Here is a 22,569-nt window from a genome sequence, read left to right on the forward strand (position 1 = left end):
TCGTATTAATTAAATTCTATCTTTAAAATATCTTATAAAACCACTCTATTTTGTGCATATAATTTGAACTATAAATTTATTATATCATTGACATGAAATTCATATTCAAATTTTAAGAACATTCCAAATTTATGAAGTGTTCATTATAAATAATTACAGCATAATTAATAAATTAAAAGTAAATTTTGAACAGACGAATATTTTAATTTAAGAAACAGGCTATACTCAGCTTGTTCTGCGTAGGCTATTCTTTTGCGTAGAGTAATAATAATAATAATAATAATAAGTTTTTAAAATTTTGAGAATAAAATGAGAGTAATTGTTGAAATTATAGCGTGGATAATAAAAATAAACCTCTTCGCACGCACCTACCTACAATAATAAATCAATATAATAATAATAACACATCAATCTTCACTTTACAATATTTTATCAACACAGCAATCGACGTTGCTACTCTCACAAGTAGCAAGTTTTGCAAACTTCACCACTAACTTATTCATTTAGTTTCGAATCCACTTTACTGATCCTACCAGACCACAATGTTATTACACTCCTCGACTACATAGCAATACCATTCGACTTCCGCTGCTGTATCATTTATTATCCAATACATTTAAATATAAAAGAACTAATTCAATAAAATTTGTTCAATGTTTAATATATTCCTACCAATTCCATATACAAGTAGTTAACTTAAACTTTGATTTTATTTCCTCTCCTCCTCTTTTTTCTCCAAATATTAACGAGAACAAGATATTTTTATTACTCTTTCTACGTATATATATTATCTTTTTTCTTTTTATTTTAATATAAAGAAACTTTGTTTTTGATAAATGTATCAACACAAAGTATTTGTGTGAACATCCGAATCTATACGTATTTTATTTTAATATTTTTACATTTTGATGTAGTAAATGTAGCATTTTTTAAGCATCTGAAGGAGTAAATATATAAAACAATGGTAAAAATTTTATATTATTCGGGCAAATTTTATTTTCTGGGCATAACAAAACATGTTGATTCGTGTCATATTTTGATATTGTCACCAAGCAATACAAGATATAGTTTAGGGAAGTAAAGATATGGTATCTGAGGAATGTGTCAATAATACTTGCAACATACTTCTTCCTTGCAAGTTACACACCTCTAGCTTGCCATTATGGTATCCTAGCAACGCTTTTCTAAATCCACTCTTTCTCTCCTTCACGGTCCACCACCAAACAATTTCTGTTGCTTAAATGTTGAAAATATTGCTTTCACTCTTTTTATATTTCTTGCAGGATATGAGTTGTCGCATCCACTCGAAAATAACCTGGATGAAAGACCAGATGTAAATATAGCAAAGTGTTTCTGGAGTAAGAAGAAAAAGAAGAAGACGGGGAAAAATCTTTTAAATATATTAAGATACAACAATACAAAAAAATATATACAGAATCTTCTTTAACGTAAGAAAAAATTATTTTATAATTATATTACGCTTTTTAAAAAGTCCACTTAAAGTAATTGCAACTTACAATTCAACAAAAAATGTTTGTTAATTGTAGCTTCTAATTTGGAATTAATTTTTTTTGAAGATCTTTTCTTTGAAATTTCCGAATATTAAATGTTTTATAAGAAGAATTATTAATTTATTTTTTAAAAATTAAGTTTTTATGTTTTCTACGTCTACAGCTGCGTTTAATAACAACGAGGTAATACAAGAGATTAATAATTTATATATTTTTTTCTATATTATTGGGCTACAATTTGAAACGTGCAAATCAATAATTCTCATTAATTCCCTATAAATTTCCACTGTCTTATGTCTGTCCTTCTATAATGTTGAGAACGGAGTTAGATAGACAAAACTGAGACTATGTATGGAAAGAGAGGAGGAGGCCCCGATTTAATATATAAAAATTTCCAGTATAGACCAGAAGGCACGTGATTTTAATTCTAAAATTTTTTCCAGAACAAAGATACACAGATGACCGGCATGAATGTTGTTATGTGGAAAAGTATGATGTACAGGGGCGAGACACTATTAAAATCGAGAGCATATATTTTAAATTGAATAAATTAAAAATATTATTAAAAATTATAGCCCAGCATTGTGACGATGTCATAGTAATTTTTGCTCGTAAAAATAAAACAAATTTATATATTTAAATATATCTTTTATTATAAACTATAAATTAATAAATTAAATAATTAAATGGATTTTATCACGTGGTATTTCAGCAATTGGAAAGATGCTACTTACAAAGTAAATGATGCTGTATAGATGATGATAACATTTAATAGTTTTACTTAAAAAATAAATAAATAAATGCAATTACTGAAAGTAAAGATTTTAATATATTTTTTAAAAAGAGATATTCTTTTAATTTTTAAATTTACAAACTGAACACACGTATTACAAAATAAGCTATTAAAGTTGATTAAACTTTCAACTTTGCATCCCATTGTTTCAATATAATTTAATCAAATTCTATTTGCAATTTTAGAAAATTGTGATGTGAGAAGAAAGAAATGTTATTTTCGAGATTTCCAGATAAATATTTTAAGTTAAAAAATTTAAAAATTCAATTTTATTTATTTAAAATTTCAATATCGATCAAGAATTCAAAGTTAAAAGTCTATTGTCACTCTTGAAAATAAACTAAATTATACATTAAAAAGAAAAAAAAATAGAATTTGGAAAGTGATTGCTGTAAAAACCAATTTTGAGCTTAAAATTGAGAAAAATTTCTTGTAAAAAATTTATAAAGTTCTAATAATATCTAATACTTATGTACAGTGTATCACGTAAAATTCACTAATCGAACTTTCTTCTTAGAAGGAACTTGTAGTAAGTTAAGATACCATTATATTAATCATTCCAATTGCTTAAATGTCAAATCCAAAGAAAAATTTTTACGAGTAATAAAAGATATTATTAAGTCAGAGATATATTTTTTTATATACTTTTCTTTAATTTTTTTATATTTTGTCATAACTTGTTAACTTTGCTTCACAGAACAAGAACAACTTTGATGATGGATGGAGGGAGGGTTTTGTTGAATGCTTGGATCGAGTTATATCATGTATGGTCACACAAACCAACCAGTCAGAAAACATCTGTTTCTTTTTCTATATTTGTCTCTCACACTGCGATTACGGCTAAAGTAATCGATATAGATCAATGTAAGTGACATTATGATAAAGATAGGAAAAATTAGAAAGGAAAAATAAATATATCAGGTTTTTAAGACGGTAATTAATCGTAGTGATTATTATAGAAAGGAGTAAATAGAGATATAGTAAATATTTTATTATAGATTTTTCTTTCCTTGATAATATTAGCACAAGTTAAGGTTATGGACAGCCTTTAATCAGAAAGAAGAGCAGCTGCTTAATTAAACCAATGCTACTGCATCTAACTTGGTAATTGGAGAACTTGCTGAACAGGTTCTAAGTTTATTAATTTAGTTATAACTAAATAATTGACTGTTTTAATCGCTTTAATAATTACCATTAACTTTGAAGTTCGAAATTTTCATTAAACTTAAAACATTTATGCTGGTTTTATTTTTAAAAAAGGATTAAGTGTTTAATTGATTTTATATTTTAAATATTTTACAAACTGAATTAATGATTTAGTTTTTTTGAAAAGCTTATTAAATTTTAATTTTTTTAAACTTCTTTGACAATTAAGTTAAGGTTTTTGCATAAATTGAAACAAAATTTTAAAATAAACGAGAAAAAATTATGACATCGTCACGCTGCAATCATATTATTATTTTATAAAATTTAAAATATATGCTCTCGATCTCAAATTAGTTGTTTTGTCCCTGTAAATCATACTTTTCCTGTTAACAAGTGAATATGCCGGTCATCTATCTAACACCATTCTCGAGATTAAAAAACAACACACAGACATACAGACAGACGATAGTGGGAATTTATAGATCTACAATTTTTTTTAAATTGCAACCCAATAAAATTAGAATTTTTTTAATTAAATAAAATTATAACTGATTTTTGTATAATTATTTCTTAAATGTAAATTTAATATAAGTTAATTTATATGTTTTGCAACTGAAAATTAAGAGGGAAAAATAATAAAATTTAATATTTTAAATTATTATTCTTACGTTTTCTTCAGTGATGTATATTTTCAAATTTTACATTTTCTTTTATTTTTACGAAAGGAAAAAAAGTAAAATATTTAAATTACCAAGAGCTAACACCCAGTACAAATGTGCTGCTATAATAACAATCCTCATATCTGTCAATTACAGAGAAAAAAGGGAGGAAGAAGATAAGTTTCATTAAAGCAATTCATAAGAACGAAAGAGAGTTGTTTAGTGATTCCAAAGCATTAAGCTAATTACTTTGATACCCAAGCTTTAGTTTCCAGTTTTATATCCCGTTGATTGTGACAAAGAAAGACTGTTCTTAACAGAACAAAGAAGACAACTTTCAACAATTCGCACGTGACGAAGTGTGAAGAGTACAACGGCAGATGGTGAAAGTGGTCAAAGAAGGTCACTCCGATAAGTGCTCTGCCATCTGGAGTGTCGAAGTAGTTTGTTCAAATGACAAACGTTAAGTTTACTGCTACTACAGAGACAAAACGGTTATCTTAATAAAGCTCGTAGACGAAATTTGTAGAGCCGTGTAGTGTAGTACAATTTATACTTACTCCTGTTAATGGCCAGGCTTCTTCTTAATTAACAAATTTTCTTTTCTCTGCCGCCGTAACAGCAAAAGTAAGATTAAGTACTTAGTGTTATTTTTTTAGGATTTTTCTTAATATTCGAGTCGTTTACATAATGAGTCTCTCCATCATTAAAATGTTATAGTATTCGTAGGAGGGTGTACTTGAATGTAGTTTAAAATAATACATAACGCTCTCCAAAATTAATTTTTCGTCTTCTTCTTTATCTTCGCCCGTAACCCAGTGGATTCTGAGTTGGGTTGTGGATTAAAAACCTCCATTTCTTTTTATCTGTCCATCACTCTCTGCAAATACCACTCTTACACCATCAGTCCTTTTTATTAGGTCTTCTGCAAACTTTTTTATTCACCTCTTTTTGGGTTTTTCCCTAGGTCTTCTCCCCTCCATCCTATTTTTCAAAACCAATTTTGGTACTCTACTTCTTCCATTCTCTTGGTATGCCCAAACCATCTCATCCAAATTTCTACTGTCATTCGACTGTTGTCTGTCCTTCCCTAATTCCGAGAAAGGTATTAGATAGATGAAAATCGAAAATATATGTGGAAAGCTTAAGGGAAGGAGGTCCTGATTAAATATACAAGAACGTCCGCTATAGAAAGTTATGTGATATCACCCAAAACAAAGGTACATAGATGACAGGCTTGACTATTGTTATCGGGATAAGCATGATGTACAGGGACAAAATTACTAAATCTTAAAATTAAATAAATTAAAAAAATATGATTAAAAATTGCAACAGGCTTGCGCATGAATTGCAAATTAATATCAGTACGAAGAATTAGCATTAGTACCGAAGAATTCGCATCGGTATTAATTTGTAATCCACGATATTTGTCCAGCAATCTTTACAAATTTAAAAAGTTTAAGCAAGCAAACTGATTATATCTCTGTTCGTGTCGTCTCTACAAGAGCATAAAATTAACCTCTTTGCTCTTAGTATCTTATGCATAACTTATTAATCGATGTTTGATAATAAAAGAGTTTAAAACTTATTTAGTAATTTTTCCTAAGTTTTATGAATAACAGGATCACTTAAACCTCTTAATCTTGAGGTAGCATCTAGAAATATATTACTTATGTTTCGTGAAGAGTGGTACTTTGTCTTTTGTCATGGATAAGAGATCATTGAATACTCTCTCGAAGCGAATGAATGAATTATTTACTCTTAAATCATATTGCTCAACTATCTTTCCAAAATGATTATTTTGTAGTGCTAGAATAAATTAAAATGAAAAGTAAGAATTTATTACTTTTCTACATTTTTCCAGATTTAAACTTTCAAAATATTTAAAATTTTAACGAATATTATAATATATTTTTTAAAAAAGTAAGAAAACACTTTTGAAATTAATTTTAAAGTGTTTTTTTAAAGAATTTTTTAATAAAAAATGTGTTATTTTGATTATAATTTTAATTAAATTTTTGTAATATTTTTGTTTATTAATACAGTTTTTTAAAGATCGTTCTTGGAGATTATGTAACTGTGTTCGGTTCGGTATGCAAATTTCATGTAATATAACCATTCCTTCTTACCTAGATTTTTAAATAACTAAAAAAAATATCGTTAATATACTTTTTCCCTGAATGATTTTTTAAAAAACTTATGTTATTTGAGTATAAAAACAGAAAAGAAAACAAACTTTCCTAAATTAAATGGATTAGGAACGGCTTTAGTGTACTGTTAAAGGTAAAAATTAATTAACGGCTCAATGCTGATGCTTTGATTAAGTTCGTCAACTGAGATCGTAACTTCAGTTAACAACCTTTTTATGATTTAATGTGATTCATGTGTAACATAACAAGCCATTATCCTTCGTATCGAGCATCACGCCAGCATAAAAACAATATACATATTGTGGTATGCATGACGTCATAATGCAAAAAGTGTTCTGTGTTGGATGGTGTTGATGATAATTATAGGCCCAAATTATTTATTACCTGTTAGTATGATTGTTCTGTACTAAAAAAACACAAGATCTGGTACTGTAATAGTAACGGTGGTAAATTAAGTACCTAGTAACTACAGCTGTGTTAATTGAAATATGGCAACAATACTATGCTGTTTAGTTACATTAAAAGCTATTAATATGATAATAGCATCGTCGCTTTTGCAATTGTTAAATGTTGCATATACAGTATACTTATATATTAAAAGCCAAGGATTGTTACTATTAAATTGTTGTTAACTTTATTAAGTTAATTTGCTTTTTTTAATATTTTAATACTGTAGCAATTTTATTTCGTAACAATAGTGTACAATTTTACATCACTTTGACGTTATTTATATATGTTTTTGTAACGGTAGGTGTAAAATAACGTGAAATTGACGTAACAGTACGTACTATTCTCAGTTTTGATGTAGTTATTGAACGTTATTATAATAATAAAATCGATTTTATTAGAATAATATTAAATTTAATTTATATATGTATAATTTTCTGAATGTATTTATAAATTATGCGATTTTAATAATTTTAAAATCATAAAAATAGACAGACTTAACGGTTTAAAATTTTCTTGATCGTGCTAATTTATACGAAAACGGCAATTTTCTTTATTAGTTTTGAGTAACTTAATTTATTTCTCTCATTAAACTTTTATATATTTTAAATATTAAACCGTGTTTTTTTCGTAATTTAAACAAAATTATGACGAAAAAATACAGTAAAAATAATAAAGTTCAATACTTTTATAACTCAGTTTCCTAAGATCGAAATGAAATGATAAATTTAATGCCTGAAAGCAACAAGATAGAAAGTATATCACGTTTAAATTTTATCCTAAAATTACAGTTAAAGTTATAATTATTCCCATTAGTCCATCTTAAGATCATGTAATATTAATAAATCATTATTAATTTTATTAAAAAAAAGTCAAGAATATTAAATGAAGGTACTAATTAAGGTAAATATTTTTTCGTTACTTTCATTCATTGATTATTTATTTATTTTTTATCAAGTAAACTAAGAATTATAGTTATTTTCTTTGTTTATAGACTATAAGAACAGCAGCTGTTATGTGTATTTTAAATAAAGCCTGGCAGAATTTGTATGGTTTTCAAGGATTACACTCGTTTCATGGTCAGTTTTTTTTCCTTTATGTTTTCTCGTTCTCCTTTGTATTATATATTAATCTTAAATTATTAATTTATACACGTCACAAGTGCGATTTTTTTTCTAGTAGAATTAACCCTGTTACATGCAATATTTGTCAGTGCTCGTGACTCACGCACTGATGATAACTGACAAAACTGTGTAAATTAATCATTATATATTTTTTATTTATAAAAGAAAAAATAAGTAAAAGATGCTAAAATTAATCTATAAATTGTCCAACGAAATCTTAAGAGAGTTTTTTTTAAAAAAATTTATATTTAAAAATAATTCAGCAACCAATCGCTTAGCTTTCCTGCAAAATTTAAAATTTTTGTGGCTCAATCCGTTCTGATATTTTATTAAATTTTTAAAAAATATTTTTTAATTGTTATAATCAAAACGCTTAATTTTAAGGGTAGGGATGGGTTTTATAAAAAATTGTAAATGCTAATAACGAATAAAATCGTCATTAAGTCAGACCCTACTCCAGATACGACAGACGACCCCTTTTCTTTCTCCATCCAGTCGACCTTTAACCACCAAAATTTAACACCATCGACCTCCCTAATACACAAATCTCCTTGAAAAATTTCAAAAATTTTCGACAAGAAACGCAAAGGTTACTAAGCTTCAAAGGGGGTGAACAAAATCGTTTCCTCTCACACACACACTAACAACCATACGTACAGAAAAAAACCACCATTTTTAAAAATTTCTGGACGTTTTCCGAGTCGAAAAATGTAAAAAATCTTAAGGGAGGGTAATTTTTTGACCGATCGCCACACTTTCCGTATGTAAAAATATGGCCGAGATTGCCACGCTTTACAACGGCGAGAAAAGAAACAATATGTAGTAAACAGAGCTTTTTAGATTACAGCATTCATTTTTAATAGGGAAGAAGTTGTGGCATTTCTTAGAAAAACAAAAAAAAATAATAGCACTATTCCTTAGGATTGTATGGCATAAATCACAATCCCGTTGGGAAATTGGTCACAGTCGATAAGAGAGACACCAACTGATCCGCCAGCATCGGAACATTTTTTATTCAGATAAGGAATACTCATTAGTTGGGTGCTTGTGGCGATGGTGGTGAAGAAATTACCACGAACTGCTCAATATTCTCATCGGTGCAGGACAATGAGATAAGAGTTCATCTAAGATAGCATAGGTATTAAGAAAATGTTGTATAGTTTTTCTTCTATGAGGATTTACGACAAATCCTTATGCAAGGAGGGATGTCAAAGGTGAATGATCTGTTATCTCCTTCGTGCTTCAGGAAATAAGATGAAGTATTAATTCGTCTTAATAACACGATGATCGGAATAGGAAAAAAAATCGTTTAATTAACTTTAAACCACGTTTACATTGATGATAAATTAATTATTAATTTTTAATTGATGATTATTGTAAAATTAAATTTCTCGATTATTTAAGTATCGATTTAACTGTATCGTAACTAACTGGATAATTGTTATTAAATTCGCCGTGTTAAATTCGATTAATAAATGTTGTCTTTTGCCACCGAATGATTGATATTATTAATAAACAAACGGCATTTTAGTGTATAAATTTATGACTATTAATGTCAGAAATTTGCACTCGAATAGGGGGGAAGATTCTGGTGGGGACTGAACCCAGTCTTTAGTTAACACGTTAAGTAATTTCATCATTTAAGACATCCAGACGTTCTGCCTTACCTTGCTTTTGTTTCAGTGTGTGTATTTATATAGTGACGTTTTCTCTTCTGTTAATTAACAATATTAGTCACTCAGTACGTGAATGTACTAAGTGACTAATATTTTCAATTGTGTTATAAGTGTAGTTAAGATTCTCCTTCAACAACCGGAACAAGGCAATTTAAGTGTCAGAGTATTCCGTGTGTTATTAAAAATGATGTTTGATCAGATCTCATAAGAATCTAAATGCAGTTTCTTTTCTTTCGGGAACTTTATTGTTTTAATGAATGGAGGTGCTTTATACGTGGAGCGTGTGACGTTTCTTTGTAAATTTAGCTCAAATTTTACTCAAAAATAATGTTATTCTAAACTAGTTAAGGTCTAAATCTATATCTTATGATGCAAAACGTATTTACTATTTAAAAGAATAATAAAAAAAAAAAAGAATATTTTCAATTTTACCGTAATATTTGTCTAATAACCGAGTTAAATCAGTTTTACATCATTAAACGCGGTCGTAATAGTGATTCGAATCGATCAATCTGAATTAAACTAAACAAGTTTTATCTGAAAAGTCCACAAAATTTCCTACTTCCACAGCAGGATTGATCTCCAGCATGGAATTAATTTGTAAATGTACTTCCTTCATTTACTGTATTTATTCATTAATGAAGTTAAGTTTCGCATTTCAAACTTTTCTTTTCATTCTATTTAATATATGTTAAAGAGTTTCCAGATAATGTTCGCCTCTTATATACACACACATATATATATATATACCCAATTCATCAAGGAAAATGAGGATTTTTAATAATAAATTAATTGGAGAGGCAGAGAGAGGTGTATTTTTAAATAAAACGAAGAATTAAATTCTCTTTATTAAATCCATTATCAATGTAATTAGTAATTATTATTTAAAAAACTTATTTTTTTGAAATCGTGTTTTCTGTCGAGTATATTAAAAATGATTTAGTTAGAGTATAATTGGAAATATGATAATTACCCTCATTATCTTGTTAATCACAGGATATTGAAATAAAGTTTTCATATTTTACTTGATAGCTTTATCGAATATTTAAATTTTTAATCAAATTTACTCGTTGATACTATTGTAAAATTCGTTAGATAAGGCAATAATTACTTCAGATAAGTTGAAAAATTCTTCTCGACAAAAGGGAAATTTTGGAAATAAATTTAATAGATAAATATATATAATTTTTATCAGTTTTACTGAATAAAATAAAGAGATTTACTTAACAAACGTGATTAAATTTATTGCTTTCCACTACTTGTTTAATGCTACGATTAACATTATTTATTCAGATTTGTTTGCTTAATATTACTTTCTGTGAAGATTAGTCGCGCTGTTTTAATTAATTGAAACTTGTATCATAAAACAATAATATTATTTAACTAATTACTAAAATCTATTATTATTATTAATACAGTAGCAACTTAAAATATTTAATATAGTATCATTTATAGCAGTATTTAGAGTCTATCACGTGTTGTATTTAACACTGTTTATTCACAATTACTGCATTTGCCGGTGTGTAAGACAAATTCCATTTTAAGACGTCTTTTTCCCGAAAAACACCTAAACAGCACTTGTATCATACGGAAAAATAATATATTAATAATATGAATGAGTCGTTGAAATGAACTAATTTATCTTACTGGAATTTCTATAAGAACATCTTTAAAACAAAAGAATAATAAATAAATTCTCGAAGGGCATTATTTTGTAATCCAAAATAATAATTCTTTCGACGAAAGCCATTTTTGTTTAATGTCCACGTCAGAGGTAAACTGACTTATAACCTACATTAACTTACGAATTCAAGCCGTATCATAAATAGAAAATAGCAAAGTTAATAAAATCACCATCTAAACATTAATACTGAGTTCTAGTGCATTATTTATGAAATAATATATTAAAAAATAAATGCGCGAAAGGGAAAATAGACAGAAAAGAGAAAGAATCTTTTAAATAAATTGAAGAAAGTAAAGACAATTTATTCTTTGTTTTCTCTCCTTTCTGTTTCTCTAAGTACACACTAATGAAATCAGAATGCGGTAGGTCTTGTGTGGCACCGACTGTGTCATTAGCTCACCCTTAGTATAACGAGTTCTACGGCTTACACAACTAATAGGACGGTTTTCTTTTCTTTGCTTCTCTCTTTCTCTTGCTTTAAACTTTCCCTTTGAAGAAAATCGATACATGGAATAAACACATCTTTATTGTATGGTCGTTCTCCATAAAAATAATTTACAAAATTGATCATCGTTATATGGTAAAGACATCGTTCCTTTCCTTCTCCCTCCCTATTAAAAAAAGTCTATAAATATGCTTTGTCGAGGAAATAAGTTTGAAAAGTTCAATGATACTCATTTTTGTATATTTTTCTCTTTAAATTTATAATTGTTTCCTTAGTTTCCTCATTAATTTTCGATAATATTTATCTGAATGGATCTAACTCATTGTCTTGCTTCATCGATAATATTAATGAAGTGCCAATTCAAACATTTTTTCCAGTGTTTTTACGTTAAGTTCTCAAGTGATATTTCTTTTTAAATCGAATTTAATAACGCAGCTTCGTAGCTTTTGATGTAAATATAAAGTAAAATAATACGTTTATTTATCGCTCATAGTTCTATCTAGAATTTCAAAATAGTAAAAATGATATAGAAATAATTTAACCTATTTGAATTGACAATGCAAATGCGGAGTGGCCAAAAGTTGTTTAACTATTGTGAAAGCTAAATTGCTATTTTATTAAACTCATTTATTATTTAGAAATTTAAAGAAAAAATTGTCCGAAACGATTCACTTCTCGGTCCATGTTTTGGCACAATTTAGCAATTGCTGACTATCTTGCAAGGGGTAGGAATTTCCGATTTTTGGGCCACTTTCTCTGTCACAATTCACATGAAATTTCAAATTAAGACTTGCTTTTGTTTAATGTCCATGTTTATATCTCAATTAATATTAAAGTTATTTTAAGATAAAGTGAGAGGTTTTAAGTATCTACACGTTATTTTTATTATCTTTTATATAAAAATATGTACAACACAAACGTAAACTTGATTAAATTATGCTGTTGAATGCTTCATCCCTTTACTCTCATCTCTCTATATAATAATATAAGATAGTAGATATTTCTTATTGAAAAAGATGAGATTAATAAAATAAAAAAATTAATCTTAAAAAGTATGAAAAAAACCTGAAAATTGTTAAGCTGAATTTAAATTTTTGCAGAGTAACCCCCAAGAGATAATCTAATATTTGAGTTAAAAGTAAGATATTTATTTAGATGGAGCTGTTAGCATCCTTATTGCATTTAGGAAGAGGAAGAGGAGACATTATCTGTACGACAGGCTTCCATCCTATTAAAGATAATTGCAATTTTCTTTAATAGGCTTATACAAAGATAAAAAGATATTTTTCTTCACGTTATTCATTCATTTAATTAATAGAGTTTCTTTTAATTAATAGTAAATTATCCACATAAGTTGATTTATAGTTTAAATGTTAATTAATTGCAAATGGTTTCTTTATATGAAAATGCATTTACAGTAAAAAAAAATTATCTGGAAATTATAACATATCGTTATTTTACGCTCTTTACTGAGGACATTTTTTTATATTATTTATATAATATTCCATATAAGAATTGATTCGTGTATCTGTTACAGCGTGCATCAATGCTAGTGCGTTAACGAGAATTTCGTTACATAGCATTTGCTACAGAATAATCTTGGAAAACATCTGATGAAATGTATGAGGGTAGAAGGACGTGTAGCAGTCCAAATCGTAAATTGTGCACAGTCACAAAATCCAGACAAGAAAGAATCCGGATTGTAATCACGAGAGAAAGGATACCCTAAGGGAACATGTTACTATCAACGTTTCATCATTGGAAATTGCAGTGTTTGAGTATAAAGTTAAATTCGTTCCTCTTTTTTTCCATCCCTCCTTTTTACCTAAAAGGGTATCATCCCCTAAGAGCTTAAAAGGGAAAAGACAGAGAAAGAGGATTTTCGCTTTTTTATGAAAGGCGCAATATTGAGAATTGAATAAAAATGTCTGATTACAAAGGGTTTAATCTCCATTAGTTTTTCAGTATTTGAGGATTTTAAAACAAAAGTAAAATAGTGTAAGAGGGGAGACCAGGGTCTTCTATTGCTTTTACTGAAATTGTACCGTTCGTCAATGTCATCCTTGTTGCTTTTTGTCCTTCTTGGGGTGGAGCTTCAGTCACAGGCGACAGATGTAAACATTTATTTTGTCATTAAACAGAATTGGAGCAGAAGTGAAAGAGTCTAGAAGAAGAAGAAGAAGAAACAAAAAGAAGAGGCACGATCAGTTTCTTTTTGAATATCTTTCGATTTTATATGGTTTGTTCTGTTCTGCTTCATTAAATACACTCGAGAAAACAATAGTCAAGTGAATTTATGGTTGTAAACTATTTAAACTTTACCTTTTAATGGCATTAACTTTACTAAAAATAGACTGTCAATAATTACTCGATTGATTTTAACTTATTAAAGATAAATAGGCCCTTGTCATGTAGTAAAATATGTAATATATTTTTAAGAATTATTGAAAAATTCAGAAATAGGTCAAAGTATATAAATAAGCGAGACTGTGATTAATTTCAACATAAATTCAATATTTCAATAAGTAAGAATTTTTCCATTATTCAATAAGATTGTAATCAACGTTTTACAGGAAAAAACATTATGAATCCGGTCGAATAAAATTTATTTATTAAAACTGAATTTAATATCTGTTTAACAATAAATATATTGCAATTCAAAATACATATTGCATTGTCTTTCATGATATTAAAATATATGTAAATAATTACATTTAAAGTTTGTATATATAATGATAAATATAATAAATCAGTTTGTATGTAATTTAAATTGAATATTTTTAAAAACTTCTTTGATAAATTAATTCTGATTCAAGATTAGAAACAATACTTTCTTCCCACGTCTTATATTTTAAAAAATAATATAAATAGTTATTATTTTCCAAGTGTTTTAAGTGAATTGTAACAACATAAACAATTTCAGAGAAATCTTTGCAGATTATTACCAGTGGCACGTCATCCTACGGGCAAAAAAGGGAAATTGCCTGGGCCCCGAACTTTGAGGCTCCCAAACCAATCTTTTAAATGAAAATATTCCCCAAAAAATTTCCCTCGAAGAAAAAGTCAACACTGTACTGTACGTGGGGCCCCCTAATTTAAATTTTCCTGGGCCCCACGAAGATATAACACCCTGCTGATTATTACTCTAGACCTGGGTAGGCGAATCTATGACACGCTTGCCCAAAGTGGCACGTCAGGAGAGATCATCTGACACGTAACTTATCACGAGATTCCGGTTGGCATCTGTTTTTTCAATTATCCTTTTGGTCTATCATCCGATTATCCTGTTTTTCTAACATCTTCTTTATATTTATTCTGAGTAAGGTATATTAATTTCATTTATCTAAATATAATTATTAAAAGTTTAAAGTTTTTCGACATGCATAAACATATTTAATACTATGTTCACTAAGTGGCACGCGGACTCAAAAACATTCACCATCCCCACTATAAATCATCAATTTTAAAGTAATAATTAATATTTAATGAAATTATTATAATGAAATGATATATTTACAAAAGTTAATTATGATTTATCAATTTACTGTATTTTGACAGTCCTCTCTTCTTGTATAAATCTCAAATTTAAATTAATTGGTCTAAAATTTAAAGAAATTGTAGACCTATGAATTCCTATATAGACCTATAAGTTTTAGGGAAAATTTTTGGATTGAAAATTTCAAATTTCCCCCAGAACTAAGTTACATAGATGACCGGCGTGACTCTGTTATTATCAGGAAAAGTATGATGTACAAGGGCAAGACTCTACTAATTTGAGGTGGAGAGCATATATTATAAATTAAAAATATGATTAAAAATTGCAGCCCAGCATTGCGACGATGTTACAACAATTTTTGCTCGTTATTATTATTTTTAATCTGTAAAATCAGTTTCAATCGAAGCAAGAATTGCTATAAAGTGTTACTTTATATAATAGTTCTTTGATTGAGCGAAAAAAATCAAACTTATAAATCACGGTTAAAAGGAGGTAATTGATATTTGCAGCAGTCCATCGTTCTTATTTGCAGCTTGATATATAATTAGTTTCAATACTAGAAACCAAACAAGAAGAAAAATAGAAGTAAAAACATCCACGATGTTTTGTCATTTATTCGATTTGCTAATTGTCCATTTGCCTGGAATCGCCGTGGGAAAAACAATAACAAATCCCCTAATGGAAGTGCAAGACCAAGAACTTGCAGAAGGAGATCACTTAGAACCTCCGTAATAACATTATATGTTGTCACTCTTGTTTTGGAACAAAAATAAACACACTTTGTTATCACATTTATCAACTTATGTTATTTATCTTTCTTCATTTTTCGTTAATGATTAAAAATCTGGAAGGTTTCAAACTAAGATTTCAGCAACATTATATAGCTTCTGGATAGAATCAGTTGCTGGATCATATAACACTGTGTCTTAGTGGAAGGTATCATAAGTCTGAAAATGATATATAGCCCCTGTCTAGTATTGTAAGACAAAAGAAAGAGAGAAAAAGACACACACGGAGTCAAAAATATAAAGCTTTTTCAAGCCAACACATCTGTCTTCTTTGTTCACAGGTGCGTGACCAAGTCAAGAGCCTTGTCAGTGGAGAGATAGTGGACAACATGAACATGATTTATGCACGTTGACTATAGTAGTGTGTATGATAAGGACTGGACAACTGGTGTTATATCCGGAAGGTATCAAGATAGGAGAGGTGCCAGAGCTAATATATCCATCTTCTTAAGTGAAGAAAGTGCAGACACTGAAAACAAGATTATTGTTAGTAGGGTATAAACTCAATATAAATAAATATAAAATCTAAATAATATAAGAGAATTTAATTAAGCTTGTGTTTGTGATTTGTTTAAGTATAGAATCCAATAAATAATAAGCTTAAGAATTTATAGTTTTCTATACTTTAATATGGTTATTGCTAAATTAAATTGCTTTACATGGGAGAAATCAATTGACAATTTAATAATTTATTAGAAAAAATGTTCTAAAATAGATTTAAAATAAAACAGTTGAGCGTTATAGCTTCATAAAGCCCAGGGCAAATTTGAATTAAGTGACCAAGTACAGTGTTGAATTCAGACATTTTTCTTTCGAGGAATTTTTGGGGGAGATATTTTTTATTAAAAGATTGAGACCCCTGTTAGTGGGTTCCCAGGCAATTTTCCTTTTTTTCTCATAAGATAACGCGCTACTGATATAAAATGATAATTTAAACACTATGAAACGAATCAAGACTTTAATTTTTTAAAGATTTATCGATTAATAATCAATTTGAATGGATTTTTATGATATTTTATCTGCATCCAATTACATTTAATATGATATTTTAAAAAATAAACTATTCATTTAAAAAAAATAGTTTACCACTCTCTCTCTCTCACTTCCTCATCTCCATATTTCTTTCCCTTAAACAAAGTACATAAGATAAATAAGAATTTCTAAAAATATTTTTCTTCGATATTAATAACTATGGATGAGATTCAGCTGTCAACAATTTTTAAAATAGAAAATTTTCAAAACACAATAAAAATGTATAGAAAATAAAAGAAGAAAAGAAAAGAAAAATAATAATATGGTATTAAGTTGAGGATGATATAGGAGAAAAGCAATATTGGTTAACATGATTTGGTGCTGAAAATAAGTAGATTATACGAAACTGAATCCAATATTAATTTTTTTTTCACTTTTCAACTATTTTCACTTTCACTTTTATCTATACATATAAAGGAATTGGTAATTCGCACGGCGTAGCTGTAGATTGATATGAATTCTAGTGAGAGTTATCATCGCAGCATTTCAACTATATTATTTCCCTTAAGAAGACAATAAGTTTCGGAAAGAAACGAGGAATTTATTAAGACAAATGGCACTAGCTGATGAAAGCAGTTGTTGTGCAGTTGACAAGAGTTTTCTAGAGAAAATTGCCTTGTTGTAATGCCGAAGACGCAACTTTTTCTTTCCTCCTTCTTTCTCTTCTTTTTATTATTATTTTTTTTATCTTAAAAATTTCATCTGTCAGATATTAAGCCAGAAGAATACAATCATTTTATAAGGAGAAGTTGGAAAGTCGTTAAAATAAATACTTTATATGTATATAAAATTAATATGTACTAGCAATTATTTATTGTGACATCGTCAAAATGCTAGACTGGAATTTTTAATTATGTTTTTTAAATTTATATAATTTAAAATATATGCTTTCCACCTCAAATTAGTAGTGGCTTGCCCCTGTAAATCATACTTTTCCTTTAGCAATCGTATCGTGCCGGACTGACGATAGTGGAAATTTATAGGTCTTCAATTTTTTTCAAATTGCAACCCAATAAGAATATCTTTATTAATATGTAAGTGAAAAAGTATGGCGATCGGTCAAACAATGACCCCTTAAATTTTTTATAGTTTTGGACTCCGGGGACCTTCAAACGTCGAGAAATGCAAATAATTTGGAGATTTTTCTGTACGTATAGATGTTAGTGTGTGTGTGTAGGGAGACGAATTGTTAATCCAATTTGAAGCTTAATAACTCCTTTGTTTTTTGTCAACAATTTAGGAAGTTTTGCAGAGATTTTTGTGTATTAAGGGCATTGATGCTGTTAAAATTTGGTAGTTAAAGGTCAATCGGGTGAGAGATAGAGGAAGTCACGTGTCGGACTTAATGACTATTTTACTCGTTATCAGCAATTAGAATTTAAATAAACTCATTTCTACCCTGGAAATTAAGCTTCTTGTTAGTTTATAATAATTAATAATATAAAAAGTTTTTAAAATAAAATCTCGTAACAGATGGCGCCACACGAAATTTTAATTATTTTGCCAGGAAAGTTACTCAATTAGTCGCTGTATATTTTAAAAAATTTTTTTGGTGTATTTATATAGGAAAATGAAGGTGAAATTACGTTTTAGCGAATTAAGATGTGAAAAAGAAGAGACGAACATAAGTTTTGTACGATCCAAATAACTTAAAAACTAATTAAATTCTATTTCAATATTTTAAAATATTCGTGTATTAACTCTTTAAGTTGTGAAATTATGCAAACATCATTCATTTATCTATTTAAAAATGAATTTTAAATTATTCTGATAGTTTGACAGCTTAAATGAATTTCATGATAGGTTAGATAGATGTTTTTTTCTCGTATAGAAGAAAAAAATTTATATATCAGAGACAAAATTGCATCCTCTGAGTAAAAATAAAATGAGAGAAAATGTAATTAAAATTGGTACTAAACACGATTTTAATGTAGTTTTTGATATCGCTTTGTTTTTAATAATAATATATAAAAAGTATGATTAATAATAGGAAAACTGATTAATGCTAGAAGATTGATTGAAGTATTTTTAACAAAAATGATTCTTATTACTTTCTTAATTTTATATTTTAAAAAGTTTACATGAATCATGTTGGTTGATTATTATACGAGATAATTAATAAATCAGAAAACACTGTTGATGATACTGAAGTTAATGAATCACAGTGTAACATACGAGAAATGAAATCAAAGTAGCAGTAGATAAAGAGATATTTGGATTACGAAGTGAAGTACTAATAAAAACCAATAATAAAATAATAGCTTGAAACATTTTACAGTAGCTATACACTGTATATAGGCCCTATGTTTACACGAAACTATACCACATATGCAGTGTATATGCTACATTATTTTCTGGTGTTATTATATAATAATGTGATAATGAAAATTTAAATAGTAAAATATAAAATAACCGCTAAATAAAGTATTCTACAAACGAAATTAATCTGATATTTGATGCGTGACGAAACAGAACGTATCACACCGCACATCTGTGACGAAATAAATATTAGAAAATGCGTATTATAAAAGAAAAAATCAAGCAAAATTTCACTTTAAGATCAGTTACATACAGTTTTTAAATAATCCTATAAGAATTAATAGGTATGATTATAGTTTATTTGATTATAGAATTTTTCTACGACACACAACGCATATCGCAATTAATAAATTAATTACCCGAAAGTAACGAAACTAATACTAGAAAAAAAATTAATTAACACACGTGAGGCGAAATAAACGAAGAAAAAAAAAGGGTTACAACGGCAACAAATCGAACAACTAAAGAACACGTAAGCGACTCAATTAACAAACAGAACAGAACAGAATAGTGAAACGAACAACTAAAGAACACGTAAGCTACTCAATTAACAAACAGAACAGAAGAATAGTGAAACGAACAAATAGAGCAACACATGCTTTCGATGAAACAAGATATAAATAGTACAGACGGGAAATAAACACAAGACAACACAACACATGAACGATGGAATAAAGCACATGGGAGCCGAGTGAAGAAAGATGAAGTAAATAATAAATAAAAGATGGTAAGCGAAAGAAATGACTGGAAGACAAGCGAATGAAAGGGCAATATCCAGGGATCAAACATACCGAAAATTTTCTAAAAGAGTGTATTAAATTATAAAATTGAGAGCGGATTAAACACCGTATTAATTAAAATGTGTAAAACTATAATTAAAATTTAATCGCTAACCTCGGTATGTATTATCAATTAATCCTCTCTTGTCGTAAAAATATTAAAAATAACAATAATCGCATGCTAATTTAAATCCAGTTTAATCATTTCGTAAATTATTTTAATCCAACTAGCAAAAAATTGTTTCATTAACCGAAAATTAATCAAAAATTAAAAGAAATTTTTTTTTCGTAGCTAACTGCTATTAATCCATTTTTTAGAATTTTTTATTATTAACTTCTTATTTTCAATATCCTTGGAGAGAATCTTAAATTCATCTTCCTCTTTCTCTTTCTTTACTTTTTATCTTTTTAATTTTGTTTAATTTTGTTTTTATAATATAAATTTTCCAAAGTTCTCTTTTAATTAATATAACTTAATTTTGAACTTTCTTAATTCTGTTCGTCCTCCGAAGATATTTTCTCTTCCCCTTCGCGATACAAGAAATGGTTATATATATATATATATACATACACGTTACCAGTTGTATCTCTCAACTCGTTGGACGTTTGACCGCCAAAAATTAACTGCATCAACTCCCTTAATACACGAATCTTCTCGAAAAATTTCAGAAATTTTGGACAAAAAGCACGGGAGTTATTAAGCTTCAAATTGGGTGAATAAAATCGTTCCCCCGTATATACATGGAAAAAAATATCCCGGAACATTTCGCATTTCTGGACATTTCAACGACCCCCACGTGAAAAAGTTAAAAATTTCGCGGACGATTGCTGTACTTTGCCTCTGTTATATATGTATATAACAGATCCTGGAATGTAAAAAGTGGTTAATACAATTCTTTGAATGTATTAACCATTGAAAGATGCATTAGTCTAAGTGTAATCGAGTTACGCTCTTTCGAGGTTAAATCGAAATGATTTCGATGCAACCAGGCATGATTTAACACATCAAAAACAACGACTAAATCATTTGCATGTTTTCTTTAACGAAAACTGGTCTGAAAGCTAATCTTCTTGATGTTAATTAGAGTTGTTCTGTTGTTTATCTCGTTGAGGACGTATCGTTCAGTCGTTTTGGTTAAGCATTCCCAAGACTGTGACTTTTAATGTTTACATTTTTCAGACAAATCGATGACAAATTTACTTTTGAGATTCACTATACTCAAATTAGTCGAATGAGGAGTAAAATATTCATGCTTACTAAATAATACAAATTATTATTATTATTATTTTTTTAATAAAACGAAGTCTAGAAAATAATTTAAATTTATGTGTTAGAGAAGAGGCAATCATGCTTTTCGTTTAGTTTTAGCCAAATTAATTTTGCTTTATAACCTTTATAAAATTTATTTTATTTTTCTTTATTCTATGATACGGATATTTTTTAATCGTTCCATTTATTATTATTTTTCTCTACCAAAAAATAATTATATCTACGAGAAACACTGCATTTTCTGTGTAATTAAGGCCATTTACAGTTATATTAGAAAATTCCAAGAAAAAAAATTAATTAAAACGCTTTATTAATGGCCAAACCTCTAAACAAAGGCCACTGACAAACCTAAAAAATAGCCGTTGTTCGCAGATTGTTTCGTATGCAAAATTGAATACAAAATATCCATCGAACTATATTTCGGTAGAAAACTTAAGTAATAAAGTATATAAGATATTGATTGGCGTGTTAGAAGCAGACATAGCTCTACCCATTTCAATTTTTTTCAACCAATCAACGTTAAGATAAACATATTTATGTGCAAATACGTAAATTATCTGGAAATTTTATACAGAATGTTATTTAATAAAACGTTTAAATTATTTTATTTCAGCCATTATTCACATTCTTCATTTAAGACGAAAAAATTCATGAATTTAAGTAACGTTCTTCTTTTTCTCTGAAAAAAAAAACATTTTTCTTCTTTTATTACTCTTTTGAGAATTTTTCTAATTAATCATCCTTCGCGCCTATTCTTTTACAAAACACCATTTTTATAGTATACCAGTATCAATATAAATGAAACAAACTACATTTTCACGCTGCAAACTATAAAATCACGATTTAGACATCCGATCATCTTTAATGCATTGACATATATAAAATTTTCAAGAATTCTTCCCACCTTGCCTTTTTCTCTTTTATTTCTGGCAACTCTTTTAAAATTTAAGAGAAAGGGAAGAAAATAACAAGGGGAAAAAACCACCCCAGAAAATGCAGTTAAAATTTTAAAATAGAAGAGTTCAGTATAACATTGTTGAAAGCTTTAATCGAAACAATTTAAATTATTATTATTTTTTATCGTTTTTAATTTTGCCAATATAAAATCAAATAACGAAGTTAAATCTCCTACAAATTAATAAATTTATTATTTAAAATTTAATTAATTTTTTATACAGTTTTATCCTTAAGATATAACTTTTCATTGTCAAATATTTAAGGAAAAATTGAATTTAAAATTATAAAAAATT

At 27.9% G+C, this 22,569-nt stretch overlaps 1 long non-coding RNA gene across 2 annotated transcripts; it reads left to right on the forward strand.

The window, feature by feature from the left end:
- Positions 1-2,566: 2,566 nt before the first annotated feature.
- On the forward strand, positions 2,567-3,415 carry LOC136972827 (uncharacterized). Of its 2 annotated transcripts, none has more exons than XR_010880400.1 (3): positions 2,567-2,686; positions 3,008-3,168; positions 3,328-3,415. It is a non-coding gene; the product is annotated as an uncharacterized lncRNA (long non-coding RNA). The 2 variants fall into 2 exon arrangements; XR_010880399.1 differs by having other exon boundaries at positions 2,667-2,686; positions 3,002-3,168.
- The last annotated feature ends 19,154 nt before the right edge of the window (positions 3,416-22,569 follow it).

Source organism: Centruroides vittatus, unplaced genomic scaffold, assembly GCF_030686945.1.
Source record: "Centruroides vittatus isolate TY-2023 unplaced genomic scaffold, ASM3068694v2 contig_3020, whole genome shotgun sequence".
NCBI classification, from domain to species: domain Eukaryota; kingdom Metazoa; phylum Arthropoda; class Arachnida; order Scorpiones; family Buthidae; genus Centruroides; species Centruroides vittatus.